At 40.5% G+C, this 23,569-nt stretch overlaps 1 protein-coding gene across 2 annotated transcripts in view; it reads left to right on the top strand.

Moving 5' to 3' along the window:
* FNDC3B (fibronectin type III domain containing 3B) overlaps positions 1-23,569 on the top strand; it is a 467,960-nt gene that overhangs the window by 124,453 nt on the left and 319,938 nt on the right. The gene's annotated exons all lie outside the window — the stretch shown is intronic.

The following is a 23,569-nucleotide window of genomic DNA, read 5'->3' as shown; positions in this document are numbered from 1 at the left end:
AAACAAAAGGCATTCATCAAACACAATACAAGCAGATGTGCTTCTGAAGGTTATTTACCTTAATACATTCTCTGCATTAAGGAAAAAAAACACCTTCTATTGCTATCTTCTCCCTCTCCCATTGCCTCACAAAATTCCTATCTGAGCCTGATCTCAATATAGTTCTGTGTCTGCAGCATTGCTCTCTCTCTCTCTTCACTGGACTCAGTGAGTGCTGCGGGAGCCATTGGCTCCTGTTGCTGTTAATTGAATGCAGTGACCAGAGAATGGGGGATGGGGCCAAGTAAAGAGACACACACAGTCCAGCTTGGATCAAGCCTGCATGTATGCTGTCCTAGAAGAAGAGGAGGCGCCAGGAGCTCCAGTGGGTAACACCATAAGAGGAGGATTGAGGCTGCTCTGTGCTAAACCATTGGACAGAGCAGGTAAGCATGACTTGTTTATTATTTAAAAAAAGATACATTTATAATTACTTTCTCTCCTAAAATACCGCACTAAACCCTAAGCCAAACACCAATCTAACTCTAAAAGAAAGCCTTAACACTAATTAACTCCCATTCTGTGTCAAGCACTGTGAGGGTTATAGTATATAGCTATCTAGCATGTAGTTTTTGCCTCAATAGAAACTGCTTTCCCCTTAGACATCTTCGTAGAAATGTCACTTTTCAACATTCACTATACTTTTTGATGTTGTATAGGCTGTATAGGCTGTATACAGTGGTGTGAAAAAGTGTTTGCCCCCTTCCTCATTTCCTGTTCCTTTGCATGTTTGTCACACAAGTGTTTCAGAACATCAAACCAATTTAAACAATAGTCAAGGACAACACAAGTAAACACAAAATGCAATTTGTAAATGAAGGTGTTTATTATTAAAGGTGAAAAAAAATCCAAACCATCATGGCCCTGTGTGAAAAAGTGATTGCCCCCTAAACCTAATAACTGGTTGGGCCACCCTTAGCAGCAACAACTACAATCAAGCGTTTGCGATAACGTGCAATGAGGCTTTTACAGCGTCCTGGAGGAATTTTGGCCCACTCATCTTTGCAGAATTGTCCTAATTCAGTTACATTAGAGGGTTTTCGAGCATGAACGGCCTTTTTAAGGTCATACCACAACATTTCAATGGGATTCAGGTCAGGACTTTGGCTAGGCCACTCCAAAGTCTTCATTTTGTTTATCTTCAGCCATTCGGTGGTGGACTTGCTGGTGTGTTTAGGATCATTGTCCTGCTGCAGAACCCAAGTTCGTTTCAGCTTGAGTACACGAACAGATGGTCGGACATTCTCCTTCAGGATCTCTTGGTAGACAGCAGAATTCATAGTTCCTTTTATCACGGCAAGTCTTCCAGGTCCTGAAGCAGCAAAACAGCCCCAGACCATCACACTACCACCACCATATTTTACTGTTGGTATAATGTTCTTTTTATGAAATGCAGTGTTCCTTCTACGCCAGATATACTTGGACACACACCTTCCAAAGAGTTCCACTTTTGTCTCATCGGTCCACAGAATGTTGTCCCAAAAGTCTTGGGGATCATCAAGATGTGTTGTGGAGAAATTGAGATGAGCTTTGATGTTCTTTTTGCTCAGCAGTGGTTTTCTCCTTGGAACTCTGCCATGCAGGGCATTTTTGCCCAGTCTTTTCCTGATGGTGGAGGCATGAACGCTGGCCTTAACTGAGGCAAGTGAGGCCTGCAGTTCCTTGGACGTTGTTGTGGGGTCTTTTGTGACCTCTTGGATGAGTCGTCGCTGCGCTCTTGGGGTAATTTTGGGCGGCCGGCCACTCCTGGGAAGGTTCACCACTGTTCCATGTCTTCGCCATTTGTGGATAATGGCTCTCACTGTGGTTCGCTGGATTCCCAAAGCTTTGGAAATGGCTTTATAACCCTTTCCAGACTGATAGATCTCAATTACTTTCTTTCTCAATTATTCCTGAATTTCTTTGGGTCTCGGCATGATGTGTAGCTTTTAAGGATCTTCTGGTGGACCTTACTGTGTCAAGCAGCTCCTATTTAAGTGATGTCTTGATTGTGAACAGGTGTGGCAATAATCAGGCCTGGGTGTGGCTAGATAAATTGAACTCAGGTGTGGACAACCACAGTTATAGTATGTTTTAACAAGGGGGGCAATCACTTTTTCACACAGGGCCATGATGGTTTGGATTTTTTTTCACCTTTAATAATAAACACCTTCATTTACAAATTGCATTTTGTGTTTACTTGTGTTGTCCTTGACTATTGTTTAAATTGGTTTGATGTTCCGAAACACTTAAGTGTGACAAACATGCAAAGGAACAGGAAATGAGGAAGGGGGCAAACACTTTTTCACACCACTGTACATATAGCCCAGCTTTTGGTGCTGATATGCGATTGTTTATGAACATATTTTTAGACTTCTTCCACCCTACTTATGGTAACAATTCATTGGTGCATCTAGCTGAATATTCTTTTTTTATTTATTCTGGATTCTGCTAAATTTTCCATTTAGGAAACTGTGGGATCGTTTTTTTTTCTTTTGTTAACTCGCCCTTTAGTTCATTTTTCTCCTAGCCACAATATTAAATCATAATTTTATGGTTGTTTGATCCCATACTGTTAATAATGTGAAGGTACTCATTTAAATGGTTTAAGTTGTAAACTACATCTTGCAATGGTCATAATTTTAAAATGTGATCTTTCTTTCCCTCTTGGAGTTTCTCTCCCCTCATTTTGTAACATGGGTTAAATACGGTATGAAATGTAAAAGCCCTTTAATAGAATTGTATAATATATAACAGATGTCATAGAGGACTCTATCATTTAGAAAGAGCTATTGGAAGATGCTGCAGATCAGAGACTAGAAAGTACAGCGTGCGTTTGTTTACTTTGGCTCTCCAGCTTCAATGGAGACATATCACTTATATTTAAGAAAAAAAATATTTTTCTTTCAGTACTCCTTAGCAATTTTATGATTTAAATATAGCGTTTTGGTATGCTTGTGGAGATGTTTTTTTCTGTCTAGAAAAAGGAATTAGTATGCTGATGACTTAAACAGGACCAGATTACTGCATAGCCAACATAGGCTACAGCCTAGGGTGGCAGGAAGGCCAGGGGCAGCTAATCACCACCCACACATCATGTTGTGGTCTGTCAGTAGCACATTGCAGTGCATAATAAAATATTCCAGTCTGCCACCCTGCCCACCAGCACAACCAGGCCAAGCCCTCATAGTTTCTGCCCCATAGGGTTTTTACTTGTTGGCAGTACTACAAGTACTCACATTTTTCCCACCCTAGTTCCATACACCTTAACTCAAACTGCTAAAAGAGTAGGGTAATATAGCAGGGCTATATTTCTGCTTAGCCTAAATAGGCAGAGGCCTAAGCTGAGAGGGTTGTCAGGGTGGTGCACAGCCAGCATTATTTTGCAGATTGCCACCATACCTGCCTGAATATTCTGGCAGAGGTCTGTTGTTTTTGTCCTTTATTCCCAGCTTGAACATGTCCATTGTTGTGATAGTGTACTGTGCACTTGCAGTTCACGAATTCTAGTTCTGCTTTCCGAATAGGGTCAAGATTTGCCCTACTCTCTGTAATGACACATAGTAATCTCTTTTAGCCTCCCTGCCTCTAAAATCACCATGCCTTGCTTGGCTATGATGTCTAATTTTGCTAGTATGGCACTAGGTTAGGAAAATAGTAACACAAACAGCTGGCCAGGGGAGGCAGGAAATATAAACCTGGTCCTGATCTTATAGCCTAAGTGGACTTAAAGTAGAACTATAGACAAAACATTTTATGTATTTATTTATTTTGATAGAATAAGGGAGGGATATTCCTCTGTAAGGTTTATTTTTGTCCTCTTTGTCCCATTGGGGAGATTTACCTTCACTTCCTGTGCCATAGCCAAAACAGGAAGTTAGAGGAAATATCTGCAAATTAAGGGAATATCTTGAGGACCCCCAGGTCATCAGAATTAATGTCCCCTTTGGAAGATTTCCCCTCTGTTACTTTTCTGGCGACAACCCAAAATTTGTGATTTTCTTTGACTTTCAGTCATAATGGTAAACAGGAAAAATAGAGAGGGCGAATCTCCCTAACCGGGACAGATACAGAAAAAATAATTGACAGGGGTTCTAATCCCTATCCCCTCTATCCAAATCTAAAGCCTAGTACATACTGCTAGTTATTTTTGTTCAACCCAGCTCAGGTTGGAGCCGCTATACTAACAATCAGATGTAGTACAGCGATCTCTCATGCTGTGCTATTGTGTTCTCATAGGGGGGTGGCCCCCGGCCAGAACACCCCAGTCAGCACTGGCAGCCATTGGCAGAGAGTGCTGATCGGGAGCCAGTCGGCAGACCGTTTTAGGTCATGCCCCTTCGACAGAAGCCAGCCAAACACCTGGCTTCTGTCGAACCGACTGCAGTATACATGGGCCGAAATGTTGGCCAGTTTCTGTTGAACCATCCAATGCTGCCCAATGCCCAATGTTATACTTAAAAAAATCTGAAAATTAGCACAAGGGATATTTTTTCCTTCAATGTGATGTGTTCCTTGTGCTGCTGTGTCCTAGTTTAGCAGAAATCATCCTTCTCTTATACCCCGCCGTCACAATCTTCTACTGGTGTGACAGGGGTTAATAGAGCTAAGAGAGCTGTGATGGGCGCTCATGAAGAGTACCCGATTATCCCCCCCTTTCCACCATACTCTTCCATTCATAGAAACCAATACAGCTTCTACAGCAGCCTTTTTCAACCTTTTCAACGCAGAGGAACCCTTGAAATTGTATTCCAGTCTCAGGGGACCCCTAATAAAAATAATAAATAAATAATAAATAATAATAATAAAAAATAAATAATAATAATAAAAATAAAAAGATAGAATTCTACAACTCATGATATATTAGTGTGATGGTCAGTGAGAGGAATGGTCCTTACACGTGTGGTCATTGGGAAGAATTACCTCCTTACAGATAGCTAAAAAGATCAATGGTGTCAGTGGGAACTTATCTGAGAGGCAGAAATTGTCCAATGCTGAAGGAACCCCTAGCAACCTCTGGAGGAACCCTAGGGTTCCACAAAACCCTGGTTGAGAATCACTGTTCTACAGTATGAATGAAACGTGATCTATGAATTGAGGAAGGGCAGATGATTGAAAGGTATTTTGTTGTACATTTATTAAGCTCGTAACAAAGCCCGGGTTTATTTAACAGACTAAAAGGAAACAAGTTACACAAGTTCATTGTTAGGTTTACATAGACTGCACTTTGATTGCCTACATTTATGATAGACTCACTTTAATTTTGCTCTATGCTACCAGTATTATGAAAATTTGGCAGTAGTGCTGCAATTTTAGAGCGTTGCTCCTTAGGGTTATTTTACTCTTATTTTACTTTGGGTTACATAACAATATAGGCTGTATGTCATGGCTGATTTATAGTCCCAGTCAGCCTTTGTGAAATTGCATCTGCCATCGTGCCAACCTTATAAAGTTCCCAGCAGTGGTAACTTCCCAACCCTAGAATTAGGATATCTTTATACTGCAACAACAATAAATAATAATAATTAAAAAAAGAGTAAAATATGACTGGAGAGCAATGCAATTGGAGACAGCTGCTGGAAAGGTCTGACAGCAGCTGCTTGGAAGAATTCACAATGTACTCTATTTGGTATTAATTGATAGAATGGAAAAAAGAATTGACTCAAGTGCAGTTTACATGAAATGAAATTTCGGAGGAATACATATTTAAAGATAAAACTCCATAGATCACAGTACCAGGGAGCTGTGCTGGGCAGTCGTCTAATCATTGAAGTGCTGGATGGTGACAGTTTGGGTGAATTTGCTTTGATGAATGTTCAGATGTCTCACTGCGAGAGCTATTTCCTCCCGACCTAAGAAGTATTTATATTGGAAGTATAAAATGAAATTGTCTGTCTCTAAATCATCTGTTTCTTATCCAAGAAATAAAAAATACTCAATAGGTTGAGGAATGAGAATACGCACACACATATATATTTCACTGTAATAGGAAGCCTACATTATGTAATGCATAGGTCATTTTCATGCCAATAAATCATTCAATGGCACATGAAGGTAAAAAAAGAAACATCCATTTAGATTTAGGCATCTCGGCTCTACTGGAGTTTCCACTTTTAAGGGACACATTGAGAGTTTTTGTAAGCAGAAATATGCAGGTTATGGGTTATAAAATAAATGCACTCCAGAGAGAGGCCCCATTCACACCTGAGCGTTTTGTTGTTGAAAAGTTCATAAAACACTAGACCTCCAAAAGTGCATAGCTTTCAGTTGTGCTTGTTCACGCCTCAGCGTAGTGTCGTTTGTAGCTCGAAAAAGTACATGAACTTCTGAGTTTCAAGCAATATTGGCCCCAATGGACTTTAATGGGGACAACAATGCAAAAACACATGTATCACATATTTTATTCCCTAGTAACTAACTATCCATTGACTAAAAATAATAAAAATACTCAAGCAAAAATGCTCAAAAGGTCTGTACAAACAATAAAAAAGCCTGCAAAAATAATCATAATGCAATATGCATTGTTGTTGGTCACAATTTAGCAGCTGTCTATAATATGCAGCCACATCTTGTTATATCAGATTGGTGTCGGAAATGAAAAAAAGACAGCAGTGATAAGGCCACATGCGTAAATTTAAGGGGAAAAAAAGGGTACTATAAAAAGTAAGCAAAGGTCGGACTTTTTAGGCAAGGAAACAATGAAGCAGTAACAAAAATATTCATATTTATTGAAAAAAGGACATACTATGGTTACAGTATTCAAAAATTCAAAATTGTATGAGAATGATACAATTTGTACAATGAGCCCTTGTGCGTCTACGCGTTTTGCCGTAAGGCTTCTTCAGGACGATCAAGGTTCAGAGATATAACAGAGAAAAAAGGGGGAAGGAGAACGAATTCCACTATCTGAAATGAGATATATTCAAATTAAAATCCAATACAGCACATATATATTCCATCATATTACATTAAAAAATTTATGCTTTACCACCTAGGAGAAAATAAGAGGGATTAAAAATCATATGAGAATGATACAATTTGTACAATGTGCCCTTGTGCGTCTATGCGTTTCGCCACAAGGCTTCTTCCGGACGATCAAGGTTAAGAGATATAACAGAGAAAAAAGGGGAGAAGGAGAACGAATCTCACTGAAATTAGATATATTCAAATTAAAATCCAATACAGCACATATATATTCCATCATATTACATTAAAAAGCATATGCTTTACCACCTAGGAGAAAACGAGAGGGAGACACAGACACATAAAGCCATACAAGATACCTTTAGGTGGGCTAGGCCTCATGTACAAAGAGAGGATCATGTCCAGTGGTTAGAGGATTACCAAAGATGCCGAATATGCCCAACAAACTGTAAAAAAATAATAAGGAAATAAAAAAATGAAATAAAAAGGGTAAAAAATACGCAGTTGATTTTTTTCTCCCATCAGATTGATGTGAGTTGAGTGAACTGTCTGCTTTAGGGCTTATTCAGGCAAGCGATTAGGCCCATCCTCTGTGCCGAGCCGCTGGTTGATACATGTGCATCCACCTTGCAGCATCCAGGCAGCCCATAGAAGTGGTTGTACACACAGCAGCTGCATAGATATATCTCATGTCAAAGTTTGACATCTAAAGATGTAACTGAAGTGTCAAACTTGGCTCTGCCCCCTCCTACCTCCAGTGACACCAACCATCACATTTGTAAAGGCGAAATAAAGACATATGCAGTACAACTTTACAATACATGTACATTTCCCATGTTTTCACCCTGTAAGTACAGAAAAATACCCATTGATCTGTCAGAAATGCAAAGTGGAGCTAAACTCTGCAATACTTACCTATCCTTCAATAGTCCAACTTAACTTGCTGGCACTGGCATCTTCTGCCTGACTTCTTCCAGGTGCCGAGCTGCAGCCATCCTCATTGGTTGGCATGATGTGACATCACTACGGTGTAGTCGTCTTGGCACCCAGGCAATGTGGCAAAAAGTAAACCGAACTGTGCTTCTGCAGTTCAGTGTACATTTTAAAGAAGACTGCAAGCAAACAGGTAAGTTTCTTTTATTGCAGAAGAGACATTGCAGTTTTTTAAAGTGGGACTTTAGTTCCACTTTAAGCTCTGGGCTGAGAACACAGAATTTTCGTCAATTGAGTGGTGTCAGCCCTCCCATTTGTCTTTTGCTAAACTACTCAACCACTCCCACACTCAGATTATTACAACATAAACGCTAATCATTCTGTAGTCCAAGATGAGAATTAGGAGGGCTCCTTGAGATCACAGAAAGTGTGCAGAGGATGCAATACAGCTCTGACAAGATCAATCCTTTTTTTGCACTTATCAATCAGATATAATAACAAAATGCTTCCAAAAGGGAAAAAGAGAAGCTCATGGTTGGGATTAATATGAACATTAAAGCCCCTCTCCAGGATAAAAGTAACCTTTTACCGCCTCTGCCTGCCACCCACCCACCTCACCTTTATCCTGAAGTAGGGCTTTAGCGGGACCAAGGGGTGGAAGAAGCAGGCCTAGCACTGGCTGCCCATATCTCTGGATGTATTGATTATTTTGACACGTGGTTGTCATGGAAGGTAACGCCTGTGTTTTGACCTTCAGTTTGAATCGAACAGTCCTTGTGTGGGGTTTATTTTAATAATCTTTTGCTCACCCCCACCTCCTCCCACAGTAGGTGCTGTACTTTTTGAGACCCTGGATCACATTTTGAAGGAGCTTAGCCATGTTCCTAGGAGATGTCTACTGCAGTGTTTTGAAGGAGCTTGACAGGCACTCATCAAGAGCATCCGACTATACCCGTCCCTTTCCACCCAACTGCTCCATTCATGCAGATGGTATTATAGGAATTATGAATGGAGGGGCAAACCTTTAAACCTTTTCAGCAGCACAACACAACACGAAATAACACACTGCAGTGCAGTGAGGTGCACTGCTGAAAACACTGCAAGTAGGTACACTGGGAAGGTATTTTGGTTGCCATTCTAAATGGCATTTTTTCACACATCAGCACGCATAACACATGCTTTACCACAGCACACTGGTATGAATGAGCCCCTACTAAGGTCACTACTTGGATTACTCCATTAATAGTATATATTAAGACAGGGATATGCAATTAGCGGACCTCCAGCTGTTGCAGAACTACAAATCCCATGAGGCATAGCAAGATTCTGACAGCCACAAGCATATCACCCGGGGGCAGAAGCATGATGGGACTTGTAGTTTTGCAACAGCTGGAGGTCCGCTAATTGCATATCCCTGTATTAAGATCTAATCTCAGTACAACCCTGTTATCCTTATAGAGATGTAATACCATTTTATGATATTTTCTTGGGGTATACATGAATTAGTGACAGTGGATAGTGCAATAATTTGAGAACATGTTTATATAGCAGGGCAGGCAACATTATCAGACAACACCCACATAATTCACTTGTAGTTTACCCAAGGCTTTCCTCTTGTACCTCTACATCAACAACCACAGAGTGACCTGGAACAAACAGCAGAGGTCCACAGCAGGAGCTGCAGCTGATAAACACTCATTGTTGCTTAATGAAGTTTTTTTTTTTTTAATAATAAGTGTTTTTTGGTATTTTATTTGGTGATGGCACCACCAGCAAGTCCATTTAAAGTGACTTTTATTCCACATAAAGTGCAAGTGAGGCTTTAGGTGAAAGACATTTATCAGGCTTCTTCAATGGCATGTTCTTTAAGGCAATACTCTGCCTGTACCTGATAGAATAGGTCACTTGAAAAAGACTTGTCCTTTTTATCTGTTTTTACACTTCTATAAGCAGTTAGAAGATGAGGCTTGACCTTACCAGCAATATAACCTTTGTGAAGAAGGAACTGTTACTAGCTCTGTGCACCAACTACTAACGAGCACTGTGTTTGTCTTACAATTGCTTCTAATAACCTGGCTAGATTGACTACACAATAGTGTGATTTAGCATTTACAAATGTCAGAAGAGCAAGGAACTGGAGAATCATTCATCGGTTTGTATGAAAGTTCATTTATGGTGTGATGCAAGATTGCTAATTAAAATTATTATTAAATTATTTTCTTATGGGATTTAATTTATGGAAGAAAGTGCAATAATTAAAAAAAAAAAACTGACAGCGGTCACCTTGTGGATGTTATTTGAAGTGGTAGATTTGCTTTTTTGCCTAAGTTTGTAGAGCTCTGTTAACAGTCTTGCCAAGAAAGTTAAAGAGATGTGTACTGTCCCCCACAGCGTATTATAGGGACAAAACTTCACAGCTGGTGCTGTTGACCTAGAAAGTCTGATGCTTTCAGTGACATTTTATTTTATTTTATAAATGTACTAGTCCCAATGCTCTCAGTAGTCAGCACTCAGTAAAATAACTGGTCTGATTTATTCCTCCCCCTTTCTGCATGTTCAGTACATGGCTGTCAAATTTTGACAAGTAGCTGTGTCCTTGCAGCAGCTGCATCTGCATTCACCTTCATAGGCTGCCTAGATGCAGGTTGGGGTCGATGCCTATGCCTAATCAAAGGCAGCCTGTAAATAGGTCAGGTGCAAGTGCCCTTCTGGACAGAGGTTAAAGCTGGGCATAGTTAGTTTTCTTTAACTTCTTTGCACAAGTGGTATGCATATATGCGGCCTCTTGGCAGGTGGGCCTCACTGCAGAGAGGCCACATATATGTGTACCAGAATATAAACAGAGCTGTTCCGAGACCACACCCTGCGCACTCCTGGTGCAGTTACCGCCGGGCTAACGGAAAGCTCCCGATCTGTCTATGTGAACAGGAGCTTTTCGATCAAGTAACCACTGCATCAGCCAATCACAGCAGTCACATGATCAGAAACCCAGCCCTGCCTCCTGGCATCAGAAACTTCTTAAAGGACTGGGAGACACCAGTGTTAAGGGGCTAATTTAGCCAGAGGCTGAACGAAAAAAAAAAACGTCAGCATGTCAGTTCGACAGAATCTCAAAATTCAGCTGGTCCCTGCTGAATCAATCAAATTTTGATCTGTCTATGCCCAGATTTAGTAGATTGGGATGTGCATCTAAATCTCCTTTTCCTTTAAAGCATGATACGTGTTCAGATCATGCTTCAGAGGCTACTGACAAGCAATGATAAAGCGATGTGAGGGCTCCTCACGGTCTTTTTTAACCTTATTTTTGCTGACAAACGTACCACATTTGCATGCAGTGCACGCAGTTGCGGGCATTTGCGTTGCTTCCACATTTGCCTGAGCGTGTCACATTCAGTGGGCTTGCCACCCACCATCGATACATGTCAGGTAGACTTTCCAGAAGGCTCAAAGCAAAACATCGCAACCGTGCATGTAAACACAAGTGTCCGCTCAAGGGGGAAGGCAGTTGGCGGGTGCAAAAAAGCAGCTTAGACACATTCTAAACACCTATACTAACTGCATGTCCACTCAGGCTGCATGTCTAAATAAAGCCTTAGTCTGTGTGGGGACATTATGAGTTCTTTGTAACTGTTATCAAGTTTTTTATTGACATTCTTACATTAATTAAAGTAGAATTACAGCTCCCCCTTCTAACACCTATACTAACTAACCTGTGCGAAAATGATGTATATACTACTTATTTTGAACCCGCTATAGTGTAATCACGTGATCCCAATGTGTCAGCCAGCGGCGGCTGCAGGTGAACAGAGAGAGCGCCCAACAATGGTTGTGAAAGCCAAGAATGATGATGTTACCTAAAGGCTTACATGGTGCAGCCAACAGTTCCTATTCTTCTCTGCAGTCGCCACTGACTGACACAAGGGAGCCCAATATCAGAAGCAGAGCAAGTTGAAAATAGGCAAGTAAATTCATATTTTTTCATACAGGTTAGTTAGTATAGGTTAGGGGTAGGCAACCTTTAAAAAATGGAGATCTACCTGGACAACATTGAAGAGATCAAAGATCACCGGGGCAGAAACACCCCCCCCCTTCTTTAAAAAAATTGTTTTCCAACAAAGCCCCCCATTAAAAAGTAAACATGGCATAACCTCCTACAGAGGTCAGTAGGCTGTAGGGTAGTGTACAGTGGTCAATAGGATGTAGGGCTGTGTGCAGAGGTCAGTAGGATGTAAGGATGCGTGGAGAGGTCAGTAGTAGGTAGAGCAGTATACAGAGGTCAGTAGTAGGTAGGGTAGTGTACAAGGGTCAGTGGGATGTTGGGCAGCGTACCAGGGTCAGTAGAATCTAAGTCAGTGTACAGAGGTTAGTAGCATATAGGGCAGTGTACAGAGGGGATTAGTATGTAGGACGATGGTTAGGGGGGCAAGGTATAGGGGGGTTGGGAGGCACGATACTGGGGCATCAAAAGGGCACAGTGCAGGGCGGGGTCAGGAGAGCACAGCACTGGAAGGTCAGGGGGATAGAGTACTGGGAGATTAGGAGGGCACTGTACAGGGGGAGCTAGACAGCTGGGGTGCTAAGAGGGCATGTCGCTGGGGGATCAGGAGCATATGATATTGGGGTGGGTATAGTATTGGGGGAAATCAGGAGGGCTGGTGTGTCAGGAGGGCATGGTGCTGGGTGAGGAGGTTTTGGTATTGGCGGGTCAGAAGTGAACAGTACTCTGGCGGCAGGTGGGCATGGTGCTGGGGCATCAGGAGGGCTGAGTTATCAGGAGGGCATGGTGTTGGGGCATCAGGAGGGCTGTGTATAGGGAGGGCATAGTGCTGGGGTGTTAAGAGTGTACAGAAGTTTTTTAATCTAGAGTGGCACAGGAAAGGTGCAGTGGCAAACCTACATGTCCTAGTGCTGATCCCTGCCGGTAATCCTCTCTCACCTTCCCATCTGGTATTACCCACAAGCCCCCTGGATTGGGGAGAAGGGCCAGTGGGGATGAGCACAGAAGAACAGCTCAGGCGTGTTCAGAGAAGAGCTTGAACCCACCTGAGCGATTTCAGAGGCTTTATCTGCCCTGCACATTTGCTAGGGGCTGGGTTGCCTCTGCAGCCTAGGATTAGTTGTTAGGAGGGGGGAGGGAGCATTTTTAAAACTAGTTAGCTTTAGCTTGAATTCTACATTAAGGAAAGGAGTACAATGCAGCCCATTTCTGTTGTGTTCTTTCAAACAAAAGAAAGTATTTAGTAGTAGTTACTAGTTGGTCACATTATACTGGACATTACAAATGTTATTCCTTTGATTTGAAGCCTTCCTGACACCAAGGATGCAATTATATAACTACAACAGGTGGTTCGACAATTTTCACATTTCCCAAAATGTTCTTGGAAAATAGCATCTGCTTTTCCATGGTAATTTGATAAAGGTGTCAGGGCAACCGGTTTGCTATAAATACTGGAGTATTTTCATGAGACTTAGAACCAAAGAAGTAGCTTGGATAACCACTTCTTCAACATGATTTTGACTACTACGAGATATATCATGATCTGATATATACCACACCATTGTCCACTTCATCTTATAGCTAAAGCATGTTGTATTTTGCTGCACAGAAAAGTCATTGTGGGTTTCCATACTGTAGAGAAAAGAGATGGACCTCACAGTCTCACTTTCAGTGATTCATACTTTGTGAGAAAAGTACTAGGGCTATAACTCCAATGTTTCTTGTCATCCTATTATCAAATGAAAAAATTACCTACAGTAATCTGTGTACTAGAGATGAGATCAGCAATCTGGTTAATGCATCTCTGGAAGATGATATCAAGAAGACTTTGACTTCCATGACTTCCATGACTTGGGATAATGATGTCAAGAATGTTTTTTCTTTTGACAAATGATTCATAGGGCTTATTAGGATTATAGAATACTTCTTTATTCTGCATTATAAAGACTGTTCTAACAACTTCTAGCATATAATAACCAAGTAAAAGAGATGACTCATTTATTAAAGCTGACATAGTATATTTATATCTGTTCAGCATTAAAACACTTTGACTCAAAAATAAGATAAGAATGAAAAAAAATGAAAAACTTCACTTACTTCAGTGCACAGAGAGTATCGTTTAAGGCTAATTAAGTGGTTGCCATTTGATAGAAGAACTCCTCTTATTCAAAAATTCACAAGAGTATCAACAGCACTGACAATATAACTGCTTTGTAAACACACATGGTAATACACATAGGTGTGAATGGGTCCATAGTTTCCTTTCACTCTAATTTGCAGTGCATAGATCTTACCCAGCCACACAAAATACATACAATTTCTGCTTTGCATGCATTTTCATGCAGCAAAATACATAAGATTTGTTGCATAAAAAGGGACAAGTGTGACTATGCCCAAGAAAATCAATCTGTTCAAATTAGGGATACATTTAATCGATAATATAAGATTTATAGGTTTAAATTACTCTTCTTCACTTCTGTTAAAGACCCATAAATCGAGTGATACATTTTCCATCCAAAGTGACAGGGTAATCCAAACAATCCAAAGAATGAGTGGTTAGCACGCCGTCATCATTCCCAGATAGACCACAAAGTCAGTACTTTCTTGCCACCGGCTGGGACATTTAGTTCCCTACTATGCATCTTTGTTGTCTTACTAAGACTCGGTAGAAAATATTCATCACCTATACTTTGGCATCAGGATATAACAGTTAAAATCAGTGCATACTCTTAGTTTCTAACATTATAGAGAACACTCTGGACAAAATATTTTCTATTTACACGTTTTTCAGATTGCTTGGATCTCCCTGTCACTTCCAGTGGAAAATCCTATCCCTAGATTTATGGTTCTTTTACTGGCGTTAAGGAAAGTAATTTAGACAAGTTCATTTTATAATGTCTATTTTTATTTTTAATCCCAGTGTGTTCAGATTGATCATGTTTCTTTCACTTTTTTCAATTTTTTATGTTGCAGCCTGATTTATATAGTTGTTTAAATTCATTTTTTTGTCATTAATCTACATTTAGTACCCTATAATGACAAAGTGAAAACAGAATTTTAGAAATGTTTGCAAATGAAAAATTAAAAACTGAAATATCACATTGGCATAAGTATTCAGACTCTTTGCAACAACACTTGAAATTTAGCTTGGGTGCTTCCCATCTCTCTTCGTTGCTGAGATGTCTCTTCACCTGAGTCCACCTCTGGTAAATTACATAAATTGGTTGGACATTAATTGGAAAGGCACACACCTCTCTATAAAAGTCTTCACAGCTTACAACGCATATTGTATAAGAGCAAAAGGCATGTAATCTAAGGTACTGTCTGCAGAACTCAGAGGCAAGTTTATTGCAAGGCACAGATCTGGAGAAGGTTACAAAAAAATTTGGCTACATTAAACATTCTCAAGAGCACAGTGGCCTCCATAATCCTCAAATGTAAGAAGTTTGGCACACCCAGGACTCTTCCAAGAGCTGGTCGCCTGCCCAAACTGAGTAATTGGAGGAGAAGGGGCTAATGCCAGCCATACACGGTTTGAATTTCGAAAGAATTTTCTTTTCGAAAATCGTATCTAAGAATTTTCGTATGAATTTCGCACCATTAGTGGGCTGCAGCAACAGCCGATTTTCATGCGGAAATCAAATTTGAGGAATCGGACATGTTGGAAATTTTTTGAAAAACGAACGATATTCTAATCAATGATGGGAGAATCGTGTGAGAAATGTAATAAGAAAAGAAAATATTTACGGAGAGAAAAGAAGATTCCCAGCCACGAAAAAAAATTTCTGTAGCAACATGAGGTGAAATTGAAAGCTTGGTCGGCTGAATTTTTCGAAAATCAATGGTGGCACCATCGGATCACACAAAAACAAACTTTCTGATTTTGAAAAGAAAATTAATTCGAAATTCGACCATGTATGGCCTCCATTAGTAAGAGGGGTTTGAAGACAAGTATGTGAATATCCTAGAGAGGCCTGACTTAAACCCTATTGAACATCTCTGGAGAGACCTGAAAATGCCTGTCCACTGATGGCTTCCATTCAAATTGACTGATCTTGAGAGATTTTGCTTAGAAGAATGGCAGAAAATCACCAATCTAGCTGTGTAAAGCTTGTCATGACATACCTAAAAAGACTTGAGGCTGTAATTGCTGCAAATGGTGCTTCAACAGAGTACTAAGTAAAGATCTTAATACTTAAAGCGGGACTGTACTGGGGAAAAAAATATTAAAAGCCAGCAGCCATAAATACTACAGCTGCTGACTTTTAATAAATGGACACTCACCTATCCCGGGGTCCAGCGATGCCGGCAGCCGAGGTCGAACGATCGCTCGGCTCTCGGCGGCTGCCGCCACCATTCTAGGTGAGGGAATCAGGAAGTGAAGCGAATCGGCTTCACTTCCCGGTTCCCTACTGCGCATGCGCGAGTCGCGCAGCGCAATAGGAATTGTCCGCGCTGTCTCTGGGTCCCGTGTGTGTCCCAGCAGACAGCGCGGCAGGACAGGAAGAGGCATAGACTCCCGTTGGAGTCTATGCCCGCAAGTGGGTGTAAATACCTGTCTTTGACAGGTATCTCCACCCCCCTCACCCCTGAAAGGTGCCAATTGTGGCACCGAAGGGGGGAGGGTTCCGATCAGCGGAAGTTCCACTTTAGGGTGGAACCCCGCTTTAAGTACATGTGGTATTTCCATTTTTTTCTTTTAAATAAATTTACAGATATTTCTAAAATTCAGTTTTCACTTTGTCATTATGGGGTACTGAGTGTAGATTAATGATAACATGAATTGAAAAAACTGTAGTATCAGGCTGCAACACAACAAAAGTGAAAATAGTGAAGGGGGTCTGAATACTTTAGGAATGCACTGCAGTTATTATCCTGGTATAACTGCTTGCTGCCCAGGCCATATATATACATTTACTGGACAGTTTAAATGGAACTAAACCCTCCTAAACTTTTCAGCCAAGGAAGCTGGCATCTTAACCTCTGTTTGGTCTGCAGTTGCCATGGTGTTGCACAAGTGTTCAGCTATGATGCCAGCCATTTGTTGACTTGACAGTTTGTTAAAAGCCAACATGAGCACACTAGTAACTGTAACAGTTATCATTCACAGCGTGCCATAACCTTGAACCTTTGAAATACACTTAAAGCAAAGTTACACTCAAAAGTGGACGTTCCGCTAGTTTGCCCCCCCCCCCCCCGATGCCACATTTGGCACCTTTTTTGGGGGAGGGAAGGGGTACCTGTTTTTGACAGGTACCTGTCCCCTCTTCTGGGAGACCTGGCTACGGCAAGATGCGACGAGGTCCCCTGGACATTTGGCCTCCTTCCTCTGCCACCGGGCCAATTAGAAAGCACAGTGTACTTCGCACATGCGCAGTAGGGAACCGGCTGTGAAGCCTAAAGGCTTCACTGCTAGTTTCCCTTACCATGAATGGCGGCGGCAGCACCCGAGAGCCGATCGGAAAATCAGCACCGACATTGCCAGATCCCTGGACAGGTAAGTGTTCTAATATTAAAAGTCAGCAGCTACAGTATTTGTTTGGTAGTGGGGCTGGACCTCTTTAATTTGGTGAGTCAATTTAATTTATTCAAAGCAGAATATGCATTCCTGACATGCATATAATGCTAGCTGTCACATTTGCTTGTGTTCTCAACCAAACTGTCAAACCATCAAATGGCTGGTGTCATAACTGATCACATGTGCGGCATTATGGCAGTTGAAGATCAATCAGAGGCTAAGATGGCAGCCTTGGCCGCAAAGGATATAAGGGTTTAGTTCCGCTTCAGGTGACCCTGATTATAGGAGTCATACCTTTGGCTAATTGAAAAAGAATACTGATCAGTGTGAAAGATTGGTTTACTCTGTCTGTTATAGTGGTCTTCATTTGGACATATCAAAAGAACACAGGTAAAATGCATGCAGGGCATCAAAATAGCAGCAGTACACCCGTGAGGTCAGTCTTGCTTTCCCTTCCTGTCAGCATGTTCAGAGGCCCCATTGCCTCTTCCTCTCCCAGTATAACTGCTGCTTTGCTTAGCAGACTAGCAATAAAGACATCATCAAATACTTACACTTGATGCATCATATGATGTATTGAATATGGGCAGTAATATGTATTTTATATATATATATATACATACCTAGCTATATGTTTCCTGGTTGGATGTTCAAGTGTATTTGATATGCTTCACTTTTTCAGCGTTAACGTGGCTTGGAAATAGATGTTTCCTGACTTTCTGGCAATGTCTGAGTTTTTTCCAGCTGGCTAATGTATTAAGTAGAACATTTCAGTATAATGGAGACATGTATGATGTGACTAGGATCCATTGCTATAGTGATTGGGAATACTTTGCGGTGAACTAAAACAAGCATGATCAAAACTTTGGCTTTCCCTGCAAGCATGTCTTGGATCTGCCACCAGTTATCTATACGAACTCTGTAAAAACTCACAAATATCCTTTAAGCCATATATTTTCTGAATCGGATGACCCTATAAAATTAAAAGAGAATATCCATAGTTTTGTATGCCTTATAATACTTTTTTTCTATAACAATACAGTAAAATTTCTAGTGAATGTAAAAGATAGAACTATGCCAAGATGGTAAACATCTCATTACATCTAGACTTAAAATTTTGCATCATTGCAAAACAATGAAAATCTAAATTTTATTGGATCACCTATTTAGCTTAAATGAAAGTGTACAGTATGTGTAGACAAAACTAAGTTTTGGGTGGAGTAGGGAAGGTATAAAGCTTTCCCTTTACTTCCTGTCCTGGAGATGCATCAAGAAATAAGAGGAAATCTCCCCAAAAATAGGTGAATTCTTATCTTAGACAATCAGCAGAACAAACTTATTGGATAATATACCCCAACCTCTTGTTCCGGTGACAACCCAATGCTCCTAAATTTCCAATCTTTTCTTTGAGACTTTGAGCAAATAAAGAGGAGACAGATAAAGCAGAAAAAAACTTTCCCACAGTTTTGGATGCTGTGGAAAGGTTTTTTTTTTTTTTTTTTGCTCTATGTGTCCCCTGCTTTGCTTAGTACAATGTATTGATTTTTGTCTCTACATATATATTTTACATTTCTGTACATACTGTAGATTTTAACAAAAATAAAAATGATGCTTCTAAATTTTTGTTAAAATCTACAGCATGTACAGAAATATAAAATATATATGTAGAAGCCAAAAATAAAAACATTGTACTATACAAAGCAGCTGAATAATTATAATATGTAAATCAATACTTTTATTGCAATTGCAGTAGATGCAAATCAACAACAATTCTAACCAAAAAATCCCTTATAGCTAAAGTTTAATTTACAACAATACCACAAAAAATGATTAAAGAGGAAGTAAACCCTGATGGGTTTACTTCCTCTTTGTTTCCCTGCAAAGGCAAAACATAATGCACTACTATGCATCGCATGTCATTTAATGAAAACGGCATGCTGTGACCGTTCTAAAGTGCGCATGCGCCGAGTACATCAGCGCATGCACAGAAGGAGCCCTCATATGGGGAATTGTAAATATCTCCTAAACCATGTAGGTTTAGGAGATATTTGCAGTACCTACAGGTAAGCCTTAATCTAGGCGTACCTGTAGGTTAAAGTGTGTTGTAAGGGTTTACAACCACTTTAGGTACTATAGATAAAATCATAGCTTTTTCAGTGGGTCAAATAAATTTCCTTCCAATTAATTAATTAGGTAAATTACCTGAAGAGTCCTATGCTGGGTACTAAAAAGATATATATAAAAAGGCGTTAGAGATTCACAAAATGCAACATAAAAAAACATATAGTATAATAACAATGCATAAAAACTGTTTCAATTTTCAAATGTTCAAAGCTTAATATAAATCAACCGGTACCACCTAATATTCGGTCCGTGTGTACTGCCCTTCAGTCTCCTTTCAAATTCCACTGATAAACAATTGGATTACAGTATTTGACTTCCTGAATGACTTCCTGTCCATTGCTCACCTTCCTTTACTACCTCTGATGGGTAATCCACTTTTCCAACCTGGACTTGATTCTCCAGCTACCTTTTTTTGGTGGCCTGCACATGGTTTCACTTCTGCCTTTTCACTCTGTTCTCTCATGGCTGGGAGAATGCAACAACAAATGTAATGGTGCAATTAGGGCGGCTAAGATAGAACACGAAAGAGACATAGTGGAGGAGAGCAAAGAAATCTCAAGAAATTCTTTAAGTATGTAAACAGTAAAAAAGGGAGGGCAGATCATATTGGCCCCATAAAGAATGGGGAAGGACATCTGGTTACAAAGGATGGGGAGATGGCAAAGGTATTGAATTTATTCTTCTCCTCAGTCTTCACAAGGGAACCGGGGGGGGGGGGCTTCAGTAACCAAAACTGCAGTGTTTATCCTTATGAAACATCACAGGAAGCACCTCCATGGTTAACAGAGGACAGTATTAAAATTAGACTTGGGAAACTTAACATTAATAAGTCACCGGGACCAGATGGCTTGCATCTGAGGGTACTTAGGGAACTCAGTCAAGTAATTGCCAGACCATTGTTCCTAATTTTTACTGACAGTCTACTGACTGGAATGGTATCAGGTGATTGTAGAAAAGCCAATGTAGCACCATTATTTAAAAGGGCCCAAAATACTTCATGAAGAATCATTCTTGCCAAACCAATCTATTAACCTTCTATAAGAAGGTGTGTTATCATCCAGATAAAGGAAGGCCCATAGATGTGGTGTATCTGGATTTTGAAATAGCATTTGACACAGTTCCCCATAAATGTTTACTGTACAAAGTAAGGTCCGTTGGCATGCACCATAGGGTGAATACATGGATTGAAAACTGGCTACAAGGGCAAGTTCCGAGGATGGTGATAAATGGGGAGTACTTGGAATGGTCAGATGTGGTTAGTGGGGTACCCTAGGATTCTGTGCTGGGACCAATCCTATTTATTTTGTTCATAAACGACCTGGCGGATGGGGTAAACAGTTCAATCTCTGTATTTGTGGATGATACTAAGCTAAGCAGGGCAATAACTTCTCTGCAGGATGTGGAAACCTTGCAAAAAGATCTGAACAAATTAATGGGGTGGGCAGCTACATGTTAAATGAGGTTTAATGTTGAAAAATGTTAAATAATGCATTTGGGTGGCAAAAATATGAATGCTGTCTATACACTGGGGGGGAGAACCTCTGGGGGAATCTAGGATGGAAAACAACCTGGGGGTCCTATAGATGATAGGCTCAGCAATGGCATGCAATGCCATGCTGCTGCTAACAAAGCAAACAGAATATTGGCATGCATTAAAAAGGGGATCAACTCCAGAGATAAAACAATAATTCTCCCGCTCTACAAGACTCTGGTTCGACCGCACCTAGAGTATTCTGTCCAGTTCTGGGCACCAGTCCTCAGGAAGGATGTACTGGAAATGGAGCATGTATAAAGAAGGGCAACAAAGCTAATAAAGGGTCTGGAGGACATTAGTTATGAGGAAAGATTGCGAGCACTGAACTTATTCTCTCTGGAGAGGAGACGCTTGAGAGGGGATATGATTTCAATTTATAAATACCATACTGGTGACCCCTCAATAAGGATAAAACTTTTTTGTGGAAAGGAGTTTAACAAGACACGTGGCCACTCATTAAAATTAGAAGAAAATAGGTTTAACCTTAAACTACGTAGAGGGTTCTTTACTGTAAGAGCGTCAAGGATGTGGAATTCCCTTTCACAGGCGGTGGTCTCAGCCGGGAGCATCGATAGTTTCAAAAAACTATTATATAAGCACCTGAACGACCGCAACATACAGGGATATACAATGTAATACTGATATATTATCACACACATAGGTTGGACTTGATGTACTTGTGCCTTTTTTCAACCTCACCTATATGTAACTATGGTCCTTAAAGGATAAGTTCACTTTAAAAAAATAAATAAAAATAAGTGCACTTTTTTTGCAGGTTAAAAAACAAATCAGATTGCTGATGCCATGTAGGTCTCTTGCACACTGTCAGTATATCAACTTACCTGCACATCCTGTTATGGGTAAGCTGATACTCCCTCACAGACTCAATGAATTACCAAAGTGCTCCACAGCGCCGTGGTAGTTCATTGAGAACTACAGGCCGACAGCGGCTAAGGATGTCGGGATTTGTAGTTCGTTCAGACACGAAGCTGTGTGTCTGAATGACGCGGCGTGTAGGTGGAGCCCCGCATGGCTGTGCTGTTTTCAAATAGTAGCAGCTACTACGGGAAACTTTTCCCCGTACTGCTGCCACCTGGGGGGGAGGGGAGCAGTGGACGGTGGCTGCAGCACTGGGAACATGTTACATGTTACACCCTAAAATCAGGTGGAACATGTAACATGATCCTGTATGTGAACTTATTCTTTAAGGAAAGTTTCAAGGCCCTCTCTGAATTATTTAAAAACATCCAACTTAGCTAATGGATTTCATCACTTATATGTGACAAAGACCTCTCCACACTTTTGAACACATGCCACCATACTCCCTTAATGTTTAAACTGCTTTCCGTAGTTTATTCACACCTCAATTGCTTACATTCACCCAGTATGCACACTTATGTAGCAAAATGGGAACAGGACTTAAAAGCCAACAAATCAGACAAAGCCTGGCATAATACTTAGACAACTACTGGTACTTGCATTATTATTATCACTACCCTTAAGTAGGCATATAAAGTTCTAACCAGGTGATACCTGGTTCCACCCAGACTCATTCATATGTTCATAACCCTAACCCTAACCCTAACCCATATGTTCGGTCTTTGTTTCAGAGGTTGCCAGAGTACAGGTAATGTTCTCCATATATGGCGGACCTGCCCAATGCTTGGTCATTTTTGGACCAAAGTATTTGCACTACTACATAAGCTTTTTTGGGATTCAACTTCTCAAAGATCATTGGTTGGCTCTTTTACATTGCAAACCTCTGAATATTACTAAAAAACAATTTAAAACATTTTTTCTTTATGCTTTGAAATTGACAATTAGCTAGAGCATGGGGAAAAAAACAGTTTGCATATTCTTCTGAGGTTGAAACCGGAAATGACGATCGATTAACAGCTTGCTGGATTCACTTCTGGTTATCGCAAGCGGCTGCTATCGCTGCTAGCGATAATCACTTTCTTCTCCCGGCGTGATCAGCTTCCCCCGCGCCCCCGCCGGGAGCAGACAATGACCTGGCAGGAGGGATTTCTGTGCTGATGGGGAAATTGTGCAAATTTCTTTCCTGCAACCTGTGGCCGTGGAAAGAAATGTGCACCATCTATGGCTAGCTTTATCCTTCTCTCTACCTTTCTTTTTCTTTTCCTATTCTTCATTTGCATTTAGTTAAATAGAACAGGTGTCAACACTACAGTCTCAAATGTCCTCTCTTTGGTTTGGAATGCAGTATCGTTAGTATTCCATACCCTTAATGTTTAATTGTATGCGAATAAGGACACAACACGGTTTGCTTTGCATTCTGTTTTGGTTTTGTTTTTTCGCTAATTTCTTTTTTCATTAAACGTTTTTAAGTTTCATATAAAAAGTATAGACAAAAAACATTCAAATAAAACCCATGACTAATACAACATACTCCTCTTCCTAATTTAAATAAGGATAGATGGCATACATTTTCATACAATGATCAGCCCCATGGACACCCAAGAGGATCTGGCCATCAAAAAAGAAGAAATGAAATGACATA

Source organism: Lithobates pipiens, unplaced genomic scaffold (genome assembly GCF_037356315.1).
Source record: "Lithobates pipiens isolate NorthernLeopardFrog02 unplaced genomic scaffold, aLitPip1_a1.2 Scaffold_18, whole genome shotgun sequence".
NCBI lineage: Eukaryota > Metazoa > Chordata > Amphibia > Anura > Ranidae > Lithobates > Lithobates pipiens.
The sequence above is the reverse complement of the archived record's forward strand: the minus strand, read 5'-3'. Positions and strand labels throughout refer to the sequence as shown.